Raw genomic sequence first — 22,274 nt, 5'->3', positions numbered from 1 at the left:
GGTGAAATAATAATACCGGTGGAGAGTGGTAAACTGCAGAAAGGACACCGGCCCTTTAAGAGAAGCTGTACACTGCTGGAAGCTGGGCTGGAAGCAGGTGATTGTTGTAACTGGAAACAGGTGAGTCCAGAATGGATCGGAGAGTCAGGCTACACCGCAGATGGAATGCTGGTGCGGGTCTCTATAGCAGAAGTCTGGAGACAGGAGCTGGAACCTGGAAGACAACCACAGGAGAGAGACAAACTGGAACTAGGTTAGACAACCAAAGCACTGACGCCTTCCTTGCTCAGGCACAGCTTACTTATACCTGCAGCAAGGAAGGGGTTGGCTAGGCAATTATGCAAATCAACAATACAGACAGCAGATTGGTGGAAATGCTCAGATGACAAAATCCAAGATGGCTGCGCCCATGCAGACACTTGGAGGGAAGTTTGGTTTGTAATCCATGTGAGAATTGAAACAGTAATGGCGACGACGGCCACAGGAGACAGGAGACACCAGACTGACAAGCGCACATTTAACCACGCGGGCACAGCGGAGGCCGCGGCTGATGAAATCACCACTCTGACATTCTGCATGTGGAAACTCAGGAACAGCGGGATCCGGTCCTGGAACGCTGAGCCAGCCTTAGGAGGCATCTGAAGGGTAAGTAATGGCGTCCAGATACCCGGATCGTGACACTTTCATTATATGTACAATGTTTATACTTTTATATATTACATGATTTAGGGGTTGAAGCCAATGCTAGCTATCTGTTGTCTGATATGAAGATTTCAATGATTTTGGATCAATTTATTTTGAGTGTGATCCCTTTTATTTTAACTCACAATGATTTCACATTTGAGGATTGTTATAATCTTCAGGTGGTGGGTATGGTCATGGGCACTAGGTTTGGTCAGAGCTTTGCAAATTTATATATGTGCCAGTTCGAACAAGAATTTATTTGGGATAGCCCATTTAGAGTGAACCTAGTGTACTATGGCCGTTATATTGGTGATTTATTTATTATTTGAGATGGTGGGGAGCACTTCGCATTTGTTTATTTTAATTAGCTTAATTGAAATTTGAAGTTCACCTGCAGTTTTGATCACAAATTAGTTAATTTCCTAGAGCTTATCTCCTAGAGGGCTCTGAAATTTTTACTGTCAAATACAGAAAAGAAGTCAACACTAATTTTCTTTTTTTTTTTGGATGCATTTTTCAAGTGGACACTATAAACCCTGGCTTAGGTATGCATACCTCCCAACATGACCCTCTCCAGGAGGGACAGAATGCTCTGTTTCTGGACTTCCCTCTTAATTTATGATTGCCATCACCTGTGATGAAACACCTTTCTTATCCATTAACTTGTTCAACACAGGTGCCGGCAATCATACATTAAGAAAAAAGTCCAGAAGCAGAGCATTGTGTCCCTCCTGGAGAGGATCATGTTGGGAGGTATGGGAATGTACCACTTAGTCAATTAAATTAATTGCATCACCATTGTTTGACTACTGAATCCTATAGGATTCAGTCTGATGTTATGCTCCATGATTTTGCTATCCTATGCCCCTGCTGAAATCTGCATATAACAAGTCATTAGTGACTGAAAGGTTGTAACTTTTAATTCCGAGGAGTAATCCTCGGAATTAATTAATTAAGTAATTAAGTAATTGTTCAAAGTCAAAATAAGGATATACTTGTGCAGGCAAACACACAAATGTATTATTTAATCAAATACAATATTCAGTGGAACCAAATTTAAAGTACTACATAATAAGTAGACATTTTAATTTTCTTCAACAAGACCCAATCTAAAATAAAATTTTGGAACCAAATCTTTTAACAAAATAGGAATGTGAAATCCATCTTAGCCCTGAGTGTGTTGAAAAAAATCTACTAATCAATAAAGAAGGGAACTACTGAACTGGTTACCTCCCCCTGTCAAGGGATGCTATTGTTTTGGCAAAACTAGTGTGTCATCTGTTATTTTATAAACAACAAATCTGTAGAAATCACATATTTTATTATTAAAGAGATAATAATGATTCAATTATAAATTGTGATCCCATGTATGTATCTACGTGCTGCAGTGCGCTTGTGCAGGGCCGTCTTTTCGTATGGGCTCAATGGGCACTTGCCCAAGGGCCCCAGTAGTATAAGGGCCCTATGCTGACAGCTGAGGGTCCGCTCTTTCCAGGGGTACCAGATTTTTGAAAATCGGCCCTGGAGAACCAGAGGTATCCAACTTCAAAGCAGTGGTCCCCATCCGAGCCTGATAATTGCTCTTCTCCCCCAGATATCTCGGGCTCTGCCTGACTTAGAGTAGTTCTGAGGATATACTCCAAAAGCTACTATGCCCAGAACCAGAGATATAAGCCTTCCAGCAGCTGGTCCCTGCTCCAGCTCCACATGCCTGGTATGCAGTTTTATAATTTCGTTGGTGGATTGCTCTGGTTCCTGATCTCTGATCCCCAAGTCCCCAGTACTTCCTGAAAGGTGGGACTCTCTACTTTTATATCCCATTGAAAGCTAAGAAATCTATTTCCAGGAATTTGAGATATCTGCAATCAAGCAAGCTGCCCTCTCACCATAAAATTATGAATATTAAGCCCACCCCACTATCTACCCCTCCCATGCGTATTAAACACCCCCTGCCGCCCTGGAAGTCAAGTACTGGGGCCCTTTCATTCAGTGCAATGCCCCCTTGTTAGTGTTCTCCCTCTCACCGCATCTCTCACCATCTGTGCAGTAAAGGAGTAATTAGCAGAAATTACTGCTCCAGGTCCTACATGCTGAGTGGAAGATAGAACACCCACTACCGCCCGCGGGTCATCAAAGCTGCCGCTGATAGCACCCCCCACCCCTACTGCTGGAGGATGGGTAGGGGCCACAGTGCATTGCAGTGCATTGTCAGGCAGGGACCGGCAAAACTACCCGGCTCTGAAATGCCAGGTAAAAGCTGGGATTTTCAGACACTTCTGTCTGAAAAGGGTATTATATTTATTTTTGTTAAGTCTAATTATGTTTGTAATTGCTGAACATTTGTATACAAGACACTGAATATTAATAATGTAATGTATGTATGTATGTATGTATGTATGTATGTATGTATTTATTTATTTGTAACATAACATTATGAAAGTATGTAAATAGTTCCTTAGGCTTTATTGAACTAATCGAACAGACTATTCATTGCATTCAACTCACCTGGTGAAATAAGTGTGAGCTAATTAATCATGAGAAGGATCCTTATGCAGAAAGCAACAGGTATATATGAGGCAGGAGACCACAGGACATACAGTACACTCTTTGATAAAGCTATTATAATGTAGTGAAACTACGGTAGTCAGAGACTAAAGGTGACATCTGCTACTGCTCTGTATCCACAATCCAGTGACTGTTCTGAGTTACATTGAACTTCTCTGCTGAGCCGCATTAGGAGAGCCATCTACGTGAGGCTGGATTTCACCAGTATCTGCAGAGTGATTGGTGACCTTGTCAGAGCTTGCACATTTTCTGATCAGTGAATATCCAGATTAGAGATGTGCACCGGAAATTTTCAGGTTTTGTGTTTTGGTTTTGGATTCGGTTCCGCGGCCGTGTTTTGGATTAAGGCGCGTTTGGCAAAACCTCCCTGAAATTTTTTTGTCGGATTCGGGTGTGTTTTGGATTCGGGTGTTTTTTTTTCAAAAAACCCTCAAAAACAGCTTAAATCATAGACTTTGGGGGTAATTTTGATCCTATAGTATTATTAACCTCAATAACCACAATTTCCACTCATTTCCAGTCTATTCTGAACACCTCACACCTCACAATACTATTTTTAGTCCTAAAATTTGCACCGAGGTCGCTGGATGACTAAGCAAAGCGACCCAAGAGGGCGGCACAAACACCTGGCCCATCTAGGAGTGGCACTGCAGTGTCAGACAGGATGGCCCCAAACAGCACATGATGCAAAGAAAAGAGAAAAAGAGGTGCACTGTGGTCGCTGGACGGCTAAGCTAAGCGACACAAACACCTCAATATCACAGGAATTATTCGTTCTAATCAATAGTATTATTGGTCCAAATCATTGGAAGAAAATGACAAAATCACAGGAATTATTCGTTCTAATCAATGGTATTATTGGTCCAAATCACTGGAAGAAAATGACAAAATCACTGGAATTAATTGTTCTAATCAATGGTATTATTGGTCCAAATCACTGGAAGAAAATTGAATGGATGGATACTTGCAGTGACACAGAGCTGCAAGATACAGCAATGGCCTACTGTAGAACTATATACTGTTAGTCACCAAAATGCTGCACTGTAATACTATATATACTGCTCACAAAAATGCCGCACAGATATGGAATGGATACTTGCAGTGACACAGAGCTGCAAGATACAGCAATGGCCTACTGTACAACTATATACTGTTAGTCACCAAAATGCTGCACTGTAATACTAGAAGCTATAGAAAAGTATATATATATTATTGTATATATCAGTACAGAGCGGTGTATCTGTGACCATGTGTCCTGACAAGCAGTATAGAAGCTATAGAAAAGTATATATAATATTACTGTATATCAGTACAGAGCAGTGTAACTGTAACCCATGTGTCCTGACAAGCAGTATAGAAGCTGTAGAAAAGTATATATATTATTGTATATATCAGTACAGAGCGGTGTAACTGTGACCCATGTGTCCTGACAAGCAGTATAGAAGCTATAGAAAAGTATATATATTATTGTATATATCAGTACAGAGCAGGGTATCTGTGACCATGGTGGTCATTCAGAGTTGATCGCAGCAGCAATTTTGTTAGCAGTTGGGCAAAACCATGTGCACTGCAGGAGGGGCAGATATAACGTGCAGAGAGAGTTAGATTTGGGTGGGGTGTGTTCAAACTGGAATCTAGATTGCAGTGTAAGAATAAAGCAGCCAGTATTTATCCTGCACAGAAACAAAATAGCCCACCCAAATCTAACTCTCTCTGCAAATGTTATATCTGCCCCCCTGCAGTGCACATGGTTTTGTCCAATTGCTAACAAACTTGCTGCTGCGATCAACTCAGAATTACCCCCCATGTGTCCTGACAAGCAGTATAGAAGCTATAGAAAAGTATATATAATATTACTGTATATCAGTACAGAGCAGTGTAACTGTGACCCATGTGTCCTGACAAGAAGTATAGAAGCTATAGAAAAGTATATATATTATTGTATATATCAGTACAGAGCAGTGTAACTGTGACACATGTGTCCTGACAAACAGTATAGAAGCTATAGAAAATAAGAAAAGTATATATATTATTGTTTATATCAGTACAGAGCGGTGTAACTGTGACCATGTGTCCTGACAACCAGTATAGAAGCTATAGAAAAATATATATATTATTGTATATATCAGTACAGAGCAGTGTAACTGTGAGACATGTGTCCTGACAAGCAGTATAGAAGCTATAGAAAAGTATATATATTATTGTATATATCAGTACAGAGCAGTGTAACTGTGACACATGTGTCCTGACAAGCAGTATAGAAGCTATAGAAAATAAGAAAAGTATATATATTATTGTATATATCAGTACAGAGCGGTGTAACTGTGACCATGTGTCCTGACAAGCAGTATATAAGCTATAGAAAAATATATATATTATTGTATATATCAGTACAGAGCGGTGTAACTGTGAGACATGTGTCCTGACAAGCAGTATAGAAGCTATAGAAAATAAGAAAAGTATATATATTATTGTATATATCAGTACAGAGCGGTGTAACTGTGACCATGTGTCCTGACAAGCAGTATATAAGCTATAGAAAAATATATATATTATTGTATAGATCAGTACAGAGCAGTGTAACTGTGACACATGTGTCCTGACAAGCAGTATAAAAGCTATAGAAAATAAGAAAAGTATATATATTATTGTATATATCAGTACAGAGCGGTATAACTGTGACCCATGTGCCCTGACAAGCAGTATAGAAGCTATAGAAAAGTATATATATTATTGTATATATCTGTACAGAGCAGTGTAACTGTGACACATGTGTCCTGACAAGCAGTATAGAAGCTATAGAAAAGTATATATATTATTGTATATATCAGTACAGAGCGGTGTAACTGTGACACGTGTCCTGACAAGCAGTATAGAAGCTATAGAAAATAAGAAAAGTATATATATTATTGTATATATCAGTACAGAGCGGTGTAACTGTGACCCATGTGTCCTGACAAGCAGTATAGAAGCTATAGAAAAGTATATATATTATTGTATATATCAGTACAGAGCGGTGTAACTGTGACACATGTATCCTGACAAGCAGTATAGAAGCTATAGAAAAGTATATATATTATTGTATATATCAGTACAGAGCGGTGTAACTGTAACCCATGTGTGTCCTGACAAGCAGTATAGAAGCTATAGAAAAGTATATACTGGTGGTCCCCAGTCCCCACAATGTAGCACACTGATCAGATATTTGCAGCACACTGAGCACAGATATGGAGCGTTTTCAGGCAGAGAACGTAGATATTTTCAGCACACTGAGCACAGATTATTTGCAGCACACTGAGCACAGATATTTGCAGCACACTGAGCACAGATTACGGAGCTTTTCAGGGAGAGAACGCAGCCACATCCTCTCCGTTCAATCTCCAAAGCACGAGTGAAAATGGCGACGACGCGCGGCTCCTTATATAGAATACGAATCTCGCAAGAATCCGACAGCGGGATGATGGCGTACGGGCGCGTTCTGGTTAACCGAGCAAGGCGGGAAGATCCGAGGCTGCCTCGGAACCGTGTAAAATAGGTGAAGTTCGGGGGTGTTCGGATCCCGAGGAACCGAACCCGCTCATCTCTAATCCAAATATTGGTGAAAACTAGGGCTGAATATATATTGTGGAAGGTCCTTTCAAGGAGCAGTACAACTAAGGGCCTAATTCATACCTGATCGCTGTGCTGCAAATTAGACTGTCCTGCGATCAGATAGTCGCCGCCCAGGGGGAGTGAAAACTCGAACCGTGCAAGAGTGCGATTGCATGTGTACACTGTGCGAAAAGTCCCCTCAGTCAGCAGACAGCTGCAAAACCGTTCGCATCACACTCACCATCAAATGTTTTTCCCATTCTGTGTAGTGTGTGCAGTCTGTGCATAGCTCAATACTTACTCCTCCAGTGCGAATAAATCAGGCTGATCGGGGCCGGAGCTGACGTCACACACCCTCCCTGAAAACGTTTGGGAACGTCTGCGTTTTTCCAGACACTCCCAGAAAACTGCCAGTTACCACCCACAAACGTCTGCTTTCTGTCAAACACCTTGCGAACAGCTGTGCGATCAAAATTTTCGCACCATTCTGTCACTGTTTGGCGTTGCGCGTGCGCATTGCAGTGCCTATGCATGCGCAGCAGTTCGATAATCGCCTGCTGTGCGAAAACGCACAGCAGCGATCAGGTCTTAATCGAGCCCTAAGCCGGGAACAACTGTTAATGTATCTCCATTTTAATTTGGATGTCCACACAGTCAGACTAATGTTTTAGCAGCCATCCCTATATAATTGGATGTAGACTTACATTGAACAGAAATGTAATTACTGTTGAATGCACTGTTTTTAGATACGGATGAAACAATTATTGAGATACTCAGAAAGCACTTTTATCTTTATGGTGCCAGATAAAAATTAAATATTTATTTATTTATTGTTATAAAAGTATTTTGTCAGTATGTTGTGCCATGAGAAGTTCTATATAAGTGTAATTCCATCCAAATTTAGTTTGTTGTGACTATATAGAGGTATGGTCCCCACCCACTAGTGAGACTTATATGAACTAAAAGTTGGATCCGATTTACCCCCAATCTGCCCGGCCGCTTCCCGGAAGTCCTGCGATTTGCTACTTGAGTGTTCTTTTTACATCCGATATATCGCACCCAATATATTGCATGCTGCTGCTGCTGGGCATGTGGATGGGTGTGTCCAAGGTGCCAGTCAAGTGATTCTTTTCGAGCTGTCATCTGCAATATGATGGCAGGTGTACAAATGCACTCCGATATGCCCCTTTTTACCTCCAATTGCAATAAATATTCATGGCAGCCATTACGATCTGCGACTCCGATCCGAGGAGCAGGGGAACATGCCACGGACCGGAGTCAGAGGAAAATGTCATGCTATGAGACACTTTTCATCCGATCCCTCGTTCTGAAAGCGCGGAATCAGATGAAAAGTGGCCATATCACACTAGTGGATGGGGGCCTTTACTTTGAGCTTCCACACGCCCTGTGAACAAGCTTTCTCTGCGAAACGTACGTCAGGACAGGAAACTGCGATCACGTGAGGCACGTGACCGCATCAGCCGGAGTCTCCAGGCGGTCACCAGGCAACGGCCACACAGACACCTCAATTGCATGCCACGGCAATCCCCGAAGCCAGTGCAAGGTCAGAAACGGGATTCCCCAGAGCTGATGCACGGCTGAAGAACGGGACTCCCAGCGGCTGCACTATCACTTGGGTTCTGGTATTGTATACACCCCGCACCCATGTAAACTATTTCTATAGCCATCAGCAATCGTTAGAACGCTGCCTATTTAACCTGTTGAAACCAGTTGGAACGCTTCTCTGCATGATAGTTACATTTCTATTTTTCTTCTGAACTATTTTTTCTTCTGAATTAGCAGCAACAGTGGGACTTCGTCTTTAAGAATTATCAGAGCACTGTCTGCAATTCTGGAAATTCAGCACATAATCATTAGATACTACTGTGATACAACAGCCACTTAATGGTTACATCTGTTTCCTTTATCTATGAAAGTAAACAATTGCAGTTACATTGTTACAACTGCTGAACTTAAATGTGGAAATACCACCATTGGTTACACATTTTACTTTGAAACTGATTGGTTTCAGCTATTGCACTGAAAGCACTAATTTCAACAGGTGTGCGATTAAGAACAAATATTCAAGTTTATATACATATATTTTCTAGCCGCGTTTTGCTGATAATATGCAAAAGCATTTTTTCATAATCATTATGGATGGAAGGTACAAGTGCATTGATTTAACACTGCTTTAAAGAATTATTGAGGTGCCATTCTTCTTTTTGATATACTATTGTGTATTTTATGACTTATCTGCAGTCTGTGCAGAGTAATAATATTTACATATAGTGCAAATTTAACATGGCTGTACCGGTGCTCCTGGGACATAATTACTAATATTAGGCAAGTTCATTTATGAATATTTTGTGGTTTTGAAAAATTTTTTCCCACATAATAGGCCCTAATTTTTCTGTATGCTTTGTATTGTGGCTGACGTGTCACATGGTGACTTGGTCAGGTAATTGCATATAATCTCATGTTTCCAGCAATTGTACCATACGTGTCTATCAATTGCAGCATTGCAGGTATATAAAGATCCTACATTATATACCTTTGAAGTGACTAATAAAGGAGATTTCAATAATTGCGGTCATACCTCACTGGAGATGCCCAATCTCTTCTGACCTTGGAAGCTAAGCAGTGGAAGGCCGGGTTAGTAATAGGATGGGAGACCACCTCTGAACACCCTGGTACTGCAATAAATTGACTCCCTAATATAATAGTCACTCACAATTATACCACTTGGCAATCGGTCCCACATGACCAATGATTTAATTCTCTGCATTCACAATAAACCAGAATGGGCATTTGCAGAATAAATGATGGTCATATAGTACATGAGAGACAATGTGCAATGATGATATAATCAAAGTATTACAGTGATTGATTTCCGGCATTTTTGAGACTGTGATATTGTCATCACTCATTATTCATTATTGATCTTTACATTTTCGCGAAACATTTTGTCCACATATAGATACTCCCAAAAACTCATTTCTTAATCTATTTACTATAAATGTCTTTATTAGTACCATACACGTTATAAATATCACCCTCTGAATTAGAGTGCTCCCAAAAAAGAGTCTACTTCTCAAAACCCCTTTGTGTTTTGGTTTCTCTAGCTTGACTATTTTCTGACCACTGAAAGCAACACTTATATGTACAAGAATAGACAATCCATATACATACTGTTGCTATATTCAGAAGTAATTCAATAATAAATTCAGTTTTTCAGAGGCTTAAATTTATTTGAATTTAAAGGACTTGTGCGGTTCCCACCACCCCCCTTTTTTCCAAAAACTATTCAAATCGACCTATGACCTCTCCTGTACTGTAAAAGTGCATTCCTGTGTCCAATGGACAAAGGGATTACAGTATCCATTGTATTGCTTTTGGAAGAATTGTATAAATAAAGCCTGCTGCAGCCTGGTCACACACAAGACTCACAAAGTTATCTATCAGATGACCGGGGACCGGCCGGGTTGCGCAAGCTTGTCCACTCAAGTATGTACCATTGAATGTAGCCATTTACTCTGTTATATTGTATTGTATTATTTGTATTGTAACCCCCTTTCAGCAATAATCCACTGTGGTGTCGGAACCCAGTGGTTAAATCACAATTGGTGTCGTGTCTTCATTGCCCTGCTAAGGTTTAAAGTGTTTTATCATTGCATTGCATTACTGTAAAGGTTTAAAGTGTATCTCTGGGTGTGTGTGCGCTGTGTGTACTATGTACCCCCAGCGCGGCGTTTGTACGCTAAGTCCATACAGTGATACGGGACTCCATACGCAAACAGTGTATAAAGTACGTAGCGTGTGTACTAGGTTTAGCGGCCGCAGCGGCTCCATGGTAAAGTGTATTCTAAGTGTGTATAAGGTATAGCTTTCATTCCTGTTAGATAATCAGCATTATCAACACGATAGTTGTTCAATTAAAGGCGGGATAGTATACATTTAATACAATAGCTCATAACTATCCGATTTCAAAAGCAATTAGTGTAAGACTTTGTTTAGACTGTACTGCCTCTGGGTTAAAACCATCAATCAAAGGGAGTGATATTTTCTGTACAGAAAAGAAAAACAAAGTGTATCTGAGTGAGTGAAAGTAAGAGTGAGTGGAGCTGAACCCCAGAAATTTGGGTCCCGTGGGAACACTGGGTTAGTAGAGGCCCAGTGGCATAAGGTTCGCTACCTTATGTGAACATAAAGAGAGAAATACACAAGTCGTGAGGAGACTTGCACAGGAGCGTAATAAGGAATTTTGCATTGAGAAGTATAGAAATTGTGAATTGAAGTAAAGGTAAATCCCAAACGTATAGATTTTTTTTGTTACGCTCCGGCTGAGGAGCGCAGCTTGTGAATTCGACTTTTGCGATCGTAGGGCATATAGATAATTAGTATGTGCGATTGCACCGCACGTCCGGGTGTTTTACATAGCACAAAGTGATATTATTGTGTCATAAGCGCTGTGGAGAGCATACGCAGACGTGATTGTGTAAAAGGAAAGAGAAAGGGGTTTTTCTTTGATAACGTCGGGAAATCTCCCTGGTGGGCTTCCACTGGAAAGGGTGAGCAATAGTTATTAGGAAACTGTTTTTTCACCCTACAAAAATTCCAGTGGAAAGATATCGAAAAGGAATTTTTCGCTGCCTCTCTCAGGAAAAATATTCCAACAGAGCCTCCACCGAAATAAATTGCGGTGCTGTAAGGTCTTATAGGAGCCCTAGGTTGGGTACATTGCGATCCACTATCGACAGTGTATCGTTGTACTGGCCAACGTGGACGAGAGCGGGTGAAGAGCGCTAGGAGAACTTTCACCGCCTGCTTGCATTGAGTATTTTGGTGTTTGTGGGAAAAGGCCCACAAATATGGGAGCCAGTTGCTCAAGTGAGAGACATTCAGCAGCTAGGGTTCAGGCTGAAGAATTGCAGCCCAGAGGGTCAGCAAGGTTTATTATGTGTGGGAAATGTGGTCCACACGCAGAGCAATGAATGGGTACGTATGACTGCTGATGATAGGGCATCATTTCCTAGGATTGGTGAGTTTGATCCTGAGGTATTGCAGGTGGTATGTCTAACCAAAGTCATATAAGACAAGAACGGAAATATAAGAACTATTTGAACTAGTAGCAACAATAAACAAGTAGGAAGAAAAAAGAGAAAGCAAGTACACCGCTATATGTAGGTGTGGAAGCAGTTACGGCCAGCATACAAACTATAGAAAATAGTAAAAATATTAAAAATATGAATGTAACCTATATATGTACTAATGAATGTCGAAGTTTTATCTAGGAGGAGAAGGCGACCTGACTGGTTTCAGCCATTTCTCATGCACTCAGAGGGAGTATCCAACCGGTAAAAGAAGAGCAGTAGCCTGCGGGGGAAGTGGCTGAGACCAGTGGAACTGGTAAGTATGGTGTCATTCGTGTACATATATAGTAAAACCCCCCCCCCAAAAAAAAATCAAGAAAGTAACGTCAGAAATGGAGAAAAAAACCTGTCCGCACATTAGTATTTGCCAGTAGGAAAGCGGACAGAGACAGGGTAACCCCCGGTTATTTCTTTTAGTTACCATATAAGAAGTATTCATTCCTAATAATGCCCCTAGTCAAGATGAGCTCGGAAATGTTTGTTGGACCATGTACAGACCCTTAATACGGGATGAGAAGGATTAAATGAATACTTTCTGTGCAGGGCAAATACTGGCTGCTTTATTTTTACACTGCAATTTAGATTTCAGCTTGAACACACCCCATCCAAATCTAACTCTCTCTGCAAATGTTATATCTGCCACACCTGCAGTGCAAATGATTTTGCCCAACTGCTAACAAATTTGCTGCTGCGATCAACTCGGAATTACCCCCAATGATCAGAAATACACCAATGAGGTGACAGTACAGTACCTTATTGAGATGAGCCGGCATTTGAGAACTTGACAAAAGAACTTGAAACTGTTGATTCCTGGTATGCCAAATACTAACTGTCTTGATTGTGAACCAAGAGACTGTGTGATTGTTCTTACGCTCAGGTTGCCTAATAGACAGGTGGGAAGGACCGTACCAAGTTTTGTTGATAGCACTATCCCAGTGGAAGTAGCCGAGAGAGAGACTTGGGTCCACGATTCCAATTGCAGGAAAGTCGGTAGTTCGGAAGGAACTCGTAAATGGAGTGAGATCGCAAAAGTATCACCAGAGAGTCTGTTCCGTGAAGACTGAGAGGCGGCACTGTTGAACACTACCTAAGCATGCTAAATGATTACAGAAAGACCAGTCGTTGTAATTGATTTCCTATGGACAAGATTTGTTTTGTTTTATTTTTTTTCTTTCCTCTTTCCCGCTGACAAACATTTTTTTTCAGGAAATTCTATTTTTGCGAGGTTTTCATGAGGAGTCGAGTGTGGGACTGGAACTGGTTCTGGAGGAAGGAGTGATTTCTTTATAGGATCCCAGGATTAGCCTATCAGTTTGTTAAAGCCAGAGAAAAATCAAAGGTCTAATAGTTACGGAGTTCGGAGGTAACGTGATAGGCTATTGTCTGAGGAATACTGTATTTTGTAGCTATTGTGACACCATATTTGAAGATGAGTGCATCCGGAGATGTCAGTCTAGCAATAAGGCAGCATTTGACAGACATCCATTGAGTGATTACCACTCACTAGTGGGTAAGGTCTTAAACCAAACGGAATGTTGGATGTGCTCACAGGTACCTCTAAGACGAAATGATGCAGGATTAGTGCCATTTTTTTTAGAGTTAGTTGAGGTACTTGAATTACACGGAAGGGGGAGGAGACCGGTGGACAAAGAATATAATATAACTAGACGCCTAGTCTTAAGATCCACCAGTACCATAGATAAATCCTTAGTATGTTTAAATCTCACCAATTTCATGAAATTGGGAGGTAATCAGGAACAATCAGACAATGGCTATTCACACATAGCAGATAAAGAGTTCATTAATATATGTGGAAGGAAGGTTTATGAGTGGCTCTCCCCGAACTCCGAAGGTTTATGTTATTTAGGAAGGACACTACTTATAACCCTTGTTCAATGATGAAACAGACCTAGCATACGTTCCAGAAATTGAAACAATGTTCAGAAAATGATAGGAATATGTAAATCATGAAAATTTTATGTCACTTTCACGATTTGTTTGTGTTTTCTCCCTCTACCCAGCAGAACCTCAATCAAATCGGAACATCAGTGTACAAAGACGTAGGTACATGTATGTGTGAAATGTTCGTCCAAATCAGATATTATAGGCCAAAGCACTGTCCCAGCATACTCTATAGGTTGAATGTTGTCCCACACCCTACCAGTGGTCCCGTGAACACCGAGTGCATATAGAGGATGACTCGTCCTCCTCCCTGTCTTCCCCAAATATAGTCAAATGTCTGATTTGCAAAATGAATACATACGTATGTCTAGGTCACCGATTATTGTCTGAAATATTTTTCTTATGTTAATAATTTATGTCAGTTATTGTTTACTGCCAAAGGGTGGACTGTCGAAGTCAAAAATATTACATAGAGAGAACATACAGACTCCACACATTCTGAGTCGCTATGCTTGCAAATACACGCAGCGAGCAGAGCAAATATGGTAACATACGCATTTACACAGACATACTACAAAGATAGATTCAACACATATTTCATACAGCACATAAATTGAACATATCAAGCGCCAGACATCATAAAGTTTTAAATTATATAATGGAGTAACGTCATGTATGTGTATTATTGGAACGGAGCAAGATGGACATGTCGTGCTTGGTATCAAAGTAACCAGATTAATGTGTGTATCAATTTGATGCCTGTTATTAAGTTGTAGCTCATTGCAACAAGTAGATAGGATTAAATGTAGGAATATGAAGCCACTTTTACTAGAACAAAAGATATGTTCAAAAGAGCATGTGATGGACAGGAAACCAGTGACTAGCAACCTTGAACAAAAGCCCTCACACTGACCAATGACTCATCATGAATGAGAAAGTTCCCTCTCCTAGACCAATAGCAAGAGATCTGTATACCCCCAATGGTCTCAGAGATATAGCTGATGCGATATAGAAGAGATCCTGTTTTGTCCCAGATGATGATGGAGATGATGTCTGTCCAGTGGCTGCATGATTTTACTGAGAGAGAGAGAGAGAGAGAGAGAGAGAGAGAGAGAGAGAGAGAGAGTGATATGGAGTGGAGACTTTATTTGAGCCAAATATGGTAATTGTATTGCTGGCCGTGTCTGTAATGAATTAGTTTGTAATAACTGCTTACTGTATAAATTGTAACCATGTAACTATATATATACTGTACATTGTGATATATTGAATACATATCCTTTTAATAACAAATATATACATCAATAAGCTTTGGAACTCAGATAATGTGTGGGTGTATCATTTTCTCTTATGGGATGTAGTGTTTTTGCGATGTATAGCGCACATTCATAGCACATGGTAATGAGATGCACATGCGTCCAAAGTATATATTAGAGCTGGCATTTTAAATATTTGTTAGAAAATAATTTGACCTTTACAACCTGATTTTTGTTTTTTCATTTTTTTCATTTTACAAGTTAAGGTGTAATTGCTGGACTGCAGGAGCAATGAGAGACTCTTCTGTGGTCTATTCATGAAGCAGTGAAAAGAGTGGAGAAGTGAGCCAGTGGAATAGTTGCCCATGGCAACCAATCAGCATTGAAGTAACATTTATAATTTGCATGCTATACAATTGTATGGAGCAGCTGATTGGTTATTGTTATTATTATATTATTGATATGGCGCCACATGGGACCCGCAGCGCCAAATTACAGAGTAAACAAATAAGCAAACAAGAAGACAGTGACTTACAATACAATATAGGACAAATACAGGGTATATAAACATCTGCATTAGTAAACAGCACTGAATTAAGTGTCAGGGCGGCAGAACACTGAGGGATTTGGTGCCGTCAAAGGGAGTATTGAAAAGTAGATAGGTTAAGTAAGAGACTTAGGGGGACATTTGCTAAGCAGTGATAAGAGCGGAGAAGTGAGCCAGTGGAGAAGTTGCCCCATCGACCAATCAGCAGCTCTGTATCATTTTATAGTATGCAAATTAGAGTAAATGAGAGCTGTATAGGCACAAAATTATATAAGGAGTCTTTGCTTTGTGATGGGTTAATGAAGAGAACGGCTAGTTAGATTAGCTCCCCCTTGAGGGGTGTTGGTTGTGTTTTGGTTTAGCCTATCAGGGTAATTAAATGAGGTAACATAGGAAGGGTATATATAGTCAGTAACATCACCAGCACTTCCTTTTGAGTGCACGGAAAGCCCACCCACCCTCCCCTTTTTGTTATTTAGCTGCTCTCTGATTTGGCTAGTATTTGGTTTCAATTTCAATTCTACTACAGGCGGGAAGGCTCTTTTGACCAGCGGCCACATGGGGCATAAGTGCTCTTTGAGGGGCACCTACCCTTTCCAAGGATGGCTAGTGAGTTCTGCCCGTACGGGGCGACGATGGGCATTTTTTGTAGGAAATGGTCACGTTATGCCATAGTGAGGGGTGGTGTTGCCTTCTCAATGCAGGTTATGCCTTTGGCCGGATGAGGCGTTTTAGTCGCCTCATATTCTAAAAATGTGGGCGTTTAAATCACTGCCATTATGGTTATACCATCGATTGGCTAGAGCTGGTCATCAAGCGTTTTCCTTGCCATCCCTTACGAGAAGCGTCAATCCACTACTTCGCTCTTATCACTGCTTAGTAAATGTCCCCCTTAAAAGCACACAAGGGAAGAGGCCCCTGCTCGAGAATACTTATATTCTAAAGGGGAGGGGCACACAGACAGGGGTGACACAGATGGGGTAGAAAGTGAGCGTGGGACACAGAGGGCTTAGGATGAGAGACGGCTGGGTTTGGTGAAGAAGTGTGTCTTGAGAGCAACTTCTTCACAGGCTCACTTCTCCACTCTTTTCACTGCTTCATGAATAGACCCCTCTGCTCTGTAATTGCTGCTGGAAAACAGTGAGCGTTAAAGCACAGGTGTAATTGCAGGACTTGTATGGGGTGTTATAACAAGTTTTAAACTAATCGGATGCTGCTCAAATTGTTCTACTAAGGCATCTATAAAAAGGAGATAGTCTCCACAAATAGAACAATATTATTACATAGCGTTAGGGATTGCCAGAAACAGAGATGCCTTGACATGCGCACAGCATCTATTCTTGGGAGACAGAGGGACCACGGGCATGCCAGCAGCTCACAGAGCGCTGGCCATGCCACCACAGTTACGAAAAAGGGAGGCGTGGCTCGCGATCACATCATGCTTGTGAAGCCATGCCCCCTTTCTATAGGCCACTCCCCCTTTACGGCGCGCAAGGGAGTCCCTATTTACAAGGTTCCGATGTTGGAAGGTATGCCATGTGGTCTGTCATGTAATATCCGGCCTCTAGGATCAGTGATCACAGTTTTGACAATAACCTCTGCAGCTAATATATTCCAGCTGATATGTTTATGAGCATTCTAAAAAATATTTTCACTTGCAGGGGTAGAATTCAGCATAGTAACATTTAGGCAGGGTCCCGCAACAGGCCCTACATTACCTATGGTTGATACTGTCCTCTGGTGGAACCTATACAAACATATTCCTTATACAGTAGATATGGGGCATTTTGTGATGTTGTAGGCCTGCTTGATACGCTTGCAATTCACTGTGTTATATTGTCTCCAGTGAGAAGCTAGCATGTGGATTAGTTTAGAGTTGACTTCTCTTCCGGAATGTCCAGGAGACTCTTCAATCTCGGGTGACTCTTTGGTAAGAGCAGAAAAGTCTCCCAGGACCACCGTTGCTGCTCGCTGCCCGTCCCACTTACAGTTCAAGTGGGTGGTCCAGGTGGCTTGATGACATTATTAACACTGAGGGGGAGATGTATCATTACTCGCTACCATTCATTACTGAATAAATATCGCCTGTTATCACATTACATATTTGCAGATCCCCCCCCCCCCTCCCCCCTCCCGCAGTACGTATCACATAAACAATCAATTTCATTAGTTATCGCATCCCGTATGTGAAAACCACTTGCAAACAACTGTCAGGAATGCGAATTCTTGTGATCCCGGGGAAGACTTCTGGCCAGTGTTACTGCTGGTGTTCGTGTGCAGGGAGCTGGCTGGCCAGATGTACAGTATATCCATTGTTTGTATTGGATGGGGCGCTTTACTTGCCAGTATGGTATACAATGTTTTATGAATGCACACAATACTAGCTTCTACCTGCGGCTTGTATTTCACATTTAATACAGTCCACTATGTTACTGTAGAGCCTCCTGTATACAATATTTGTTGTTTTGGCTGTATTGCTGTTAGTACAAATATAAAGATCTCTGCTTGTACTGACTCGAGAACAAGCTACATAAAGTGACCATGCGAAAAGCACCCTGTTCTCAGGTGCATCCCTACTTTATGTGCCAATAAATTTTGCTTTTGTTATTGTTCAGCTATAACTTGACGGATCGCGATAAAACAAAGTTTATATATATATATATATATATATATAGAGGATATGGAAATTGGTGGCACTCACGCAGACTTAGTAGATGCAGGAAGAAGTTTCTTTATTTAGCCTACATGTTTCGGGGAAAAGCACCCCGTCCTCAGGGCTGGACAACAATAAAAACATTCACATACAACACTTAAATACACCACTGGACAAGACATTATTGCAATGATTGTACTCACCTGTCCTCCGTCACCGGCTGTTTTGTTTTTTCTGGTCTCCATGACGATCTCCCTGCCCCGCGGCGCACCGTGACGTCATTGCCCAGCGACACAGCAGCGTGCAGCAGGTGCGGACGAGCGGCAGCGCCGTGAGGACAGGTGAGTACAATCATTGCAATAATGTCTTGTCCAGTGGTGTATTTAAGTGTTGTATGTGAATGTTTTTATTGTTGTCCAGCCCTGAGGACGGGGTGCTTTTCCCCGAAACATGTAGGCTAAATAAAGAAACTTCTTCCTGCATCTACTAAGTCTGCGTGAGTGCCACCAATTTCCATATCCTCTACATTGTCTATTGCTGACCTGGAGGGCACCGCAGTAAAAGAACTTATTTACTCTATTGGAGTGCCGGTATGACTTTGGATATATATATATATATATATATATATATATCAATCACTGTCCACCCTTAAGGTATTCACCAGGGACTCAAGAGGGGAAAGGACCAGCACACCAGTCAATTGCCAAAGGTTTAATCAAGCATCAATTAAGTTTTTCAGTAGTGCCTTTTGCAACAGTTCAGTTGTATGTCTATCAAGACAGAGCTACAGTATGTGGTAGACACAGTTCTGTCTACTACAACAGTTTTATCAATGACATCACCGGAAATACTAGAGACTGCCTTGTTTTATCCATCCCATTTATGTCGTAACAACAACCAGTTGTGGTTTCACTTCTCTGTTCACAAATATCTGCTGACCTGACGTGGTAAACCTGCACTCCATACCTACACAGACAATCATACAATTGATAAAAAGACACACAAAGATAGCAAAAGATAGAGGTAAGTGAGATCTATAAAAAAGCAAAAAATGGAAAAGAAACTAGAAAATTCAACACTAAACTTGTCGTTTCAAATCTGTTATTCACAAATACATGGTTTCATTTTCTATAAGTGTTCTTTGGTATTATTACAGATAGACTGATTGCTTTTATGTTTTAGCTATTTTGTATTATAAATAGTGGCAGCAATTTGAGTTTTGGACAGAATTGTAACTAGTGATGTAAGGATAATTTAGGAGGATGGGTCATTTTGGTGGATGTGTGCGCTCAACGGGCGGTTTCAATTCTATCCACCCCCTGTTTCTGCTGACGGGCATGGTAACATTTCAGCCCGCTACCTCCAGAGTAGCAAGGCGCACAACTCTTTACACAGCTAACCCTGATACTATAGACGCGATATGCATGATAACGGGGATCACTTTAGAAAGGAGATTGGGCGTGATATATCATTTGAATACCCCCCAGTGCGTCATATCACTTTTGCTTAGGTTTAATTTGTTCATAACATGGAAAGCTCTATTTTAGTTTTAATGATAACTATTGTTGGACTGTAATACAAAAGCTAGGTGCTCAAGAACTCCAATCGATAGGTTAAAAGATCAAATGCATCATCGCTTGTAGAGTGACAAAATGGAGAGAGAAAAAGTACCAGCCAATCACCTCCTTAATGCCATGTTATAGGCTGTGCTTGAAAAATGACAGGAGCTGATTGGCTGGTACTTTCTCTCTCTCCATTTTATCACTCTACAAGCGATGATGCATCTAGCCCCTAATGTGTTCAATTTACTATAGTTCTTTTTTTTTCATAACAAAACTACATTGATTACACATTTAGGAGTTATTCAGACTCAGTAGCAGTTTTGTTAAAAATGCAAAAGTGCCACTAATAAAATCACATGCTGGGGGCCATCCAGCACAGGGCAAAGCCACCCAGCATTTGTAGGCCCCTGCATGCGCAGCCAGGCTGCGTATGCCGTCGCACTGCTGCCATGTTTCCCATCGCAGGAACTGCAGGTGACGTCATCCAGCCATCCGGAGAAAACGACTATGAAGCGCCTGCATTTCCTCCACCATTCTCCACCAATCCTGTGTCACTGTGTCCGAACACCCACCGCCTGTCGATCACATTGCATCGCATCCTTCCGGGATGTGATCGCATTGTGAACATCTGCGCATGCGTGATGCAGACTCACAAAGCAGACAGACAATAATTGGCCGATCTGAGATTTAGCAAAATAGCGAATGAGTCTGAATAGCCTCCTTAAAGCAGCGCTGTAACTACCTGTGTGCCAGGTGTGCCTGGCACACAGCGCAGTTACCCCGAGGGCGCACGGCCAGCGGCTTGTAATGAGTCAAAGTAACTCATTACAAGCCGCCCGTTTTTTTTCTGTGCACCGAGCTGGAGGAGAAGCAGCAGCGCCAGAGGCAGGAAAGGAGGAGGAGGGACGGGGACTGGAGCCGCAGCAGCGCTATGTCATTGGTAGTAGCGCCGCTGCAGCACTCCCCTCTCCTTCCGTATTGGCTGCCCGGTGCTGCCGTGAATGCTGGGATGTGGCTCCCTCATCCCAGCATTCACAGCAGCGGGCAGCCAATGCGGAAGGAGAGGGGGCTGCTGCAGCGGCGCTACTACCAATGACATAGCGCTGCTGCGGCTCCAGTCCCCCTCCCTCCTCCTCCTTTTCCCCTGCGGCTGCCCGGGATCTCTGCCAGCACGAGGAGCCTGACTGCGGGGAGAGATGGTAAGTATATGTCTTTCTTTCTTTCTTTCTCTCTCTCTCTTTCTCTCTTCTGCCACAATGTGTAAAAAGGGGGACGCTGTCTTCCGTAATGTGTAAAAAGGGGGACGCTATCTGCCGTAATGTGTAAAAAGGGGAGGCTGTCTGCCGTAATGTGTAAAAAGGGGGACTCTGTCTGCCATAATGTGTAATAAGAGGACGCTGTCTGCCCTAATGTGTAAAAAGGGGGGACTGTCTGCCGTAATGTGTAAAAAGGGGGATGCTACGCTGTCTGCTGTAATGTGTAAAAAGGTGGATGCTGTCTGCCGTAATGTGTAAAAAAAGGGGACGCTGTCTGCCGTAATGTGTAAAGAGGGGGACTGTCAGCCGTAAAGTGTAAAAAGGGGACGCTGTCTGCCGTAATGTGTAAAAAGGGGGACGCTGTCTGCCGTAATTGTAATAAGGGGCACGCTGTCTGCCGTAATGTGTAATAAGAGGACGCTGTCTGACGTAATGTGTAAAAAGGGGGACGCTGTCTGCCGTAATGTGTAAAAAAGGGGACGCTGTCTGCCGTAATGTGTAGAAAGGGGGACTGTCTGCCGTAATGTGTAAAAAGGGGGACTGTCTGCCGTAAAGTGTAAAAAGGGGACGCTGTCTGCCGTAATGTGTAATAAGGGGGATGCTGTCTGCCATAATGTGTAAAAAGGGGCTCTACCTGGTGTAGTGGTGCTACTGTGCAGCGTAATTTGAATAATGGAGACTACTGCGCACCGTAGTATGAATTGGTATTATTTTGTGGCCACGTCCCTTCCCCATGAAGCCACGCCCCTATATATTTTCCGCGCGACAGCTGCGCGCACTACCCCTATCATTCATAGGGGGGGCGCCAATGCCGTTTCTTGCACACAGCGCTAAAATGCCTAGTTACGGCACTGCCTTAAAGTGTAATCACGTTTCCTGGTGCAGTTTGCAAAATAATATTTTTATAACTACAGTATCTTCTGTCATGTAACTCTTTTCCAGCAGCATTATATTAGTATTGTAAAATGTATAATGTTCAGCACTTAGGGGTTATTCAGGTTTGTTAGCACACCAAAAAAGGACACTAGTGGACAAAACCAGGGGGGTCATTCCGAGTTGATCGTAGCTTTGGTAAATTTAGCACAGCTATGATCATGTTCCCAAA

At 41.9% G+C, this 22,274-nt stretch overlaps 1 protein-coding gene and 1 pseudogene across 3 annotated transcripts in view; both read left to right on the top strand.

The window, feature by feature from the left end:
* Positions 1-22,274, top strand: part of LOC134969288 (transmembrane protein 272-like) — a 252,567-nt gene that overhangs the window by 113,900 nt on the left and 116,393 nt on the right. Inside the window, exon 1 of one of the 3 annotated variants that reach the window (XM_063945139.1) lies at positions 19,263-19,374. The exons of the other annotated variants lie outside the window; for them this stretch is intronic. The gene's annotated coding sequence lies outside the window, so the exon portion shown is untranslated. Of the gene's footprint in view, positions 1-19,262; positions 19,375-22,274 lie in introns of those variants that run through there. 3 annotated transcript variants of the gene reach the window in all.
* On the top strand, positions 9,426-9,545 carry LOC134971284 (5S ribosomal RNA; annotated as a pseudogene).

This window comes from Pseudophryne corroboree, chromosome 11 (genome assembly GCF_028390025.1).
Source record: "Pseudophryne corroboree isolate aPseCor3 chromosome 11, aPseCor3.hap2, whole genome shotgun sequence".
Lineage (NCBI taxonomy): Eukaryota > Metazoa > Chordata > Amphibia > Anura > Myobatrachidae > Pseudophryne > Pseudophryne corroboree.
This window is presented reverse-complemented; position numbering and strand designations above follow the sequence as displayed.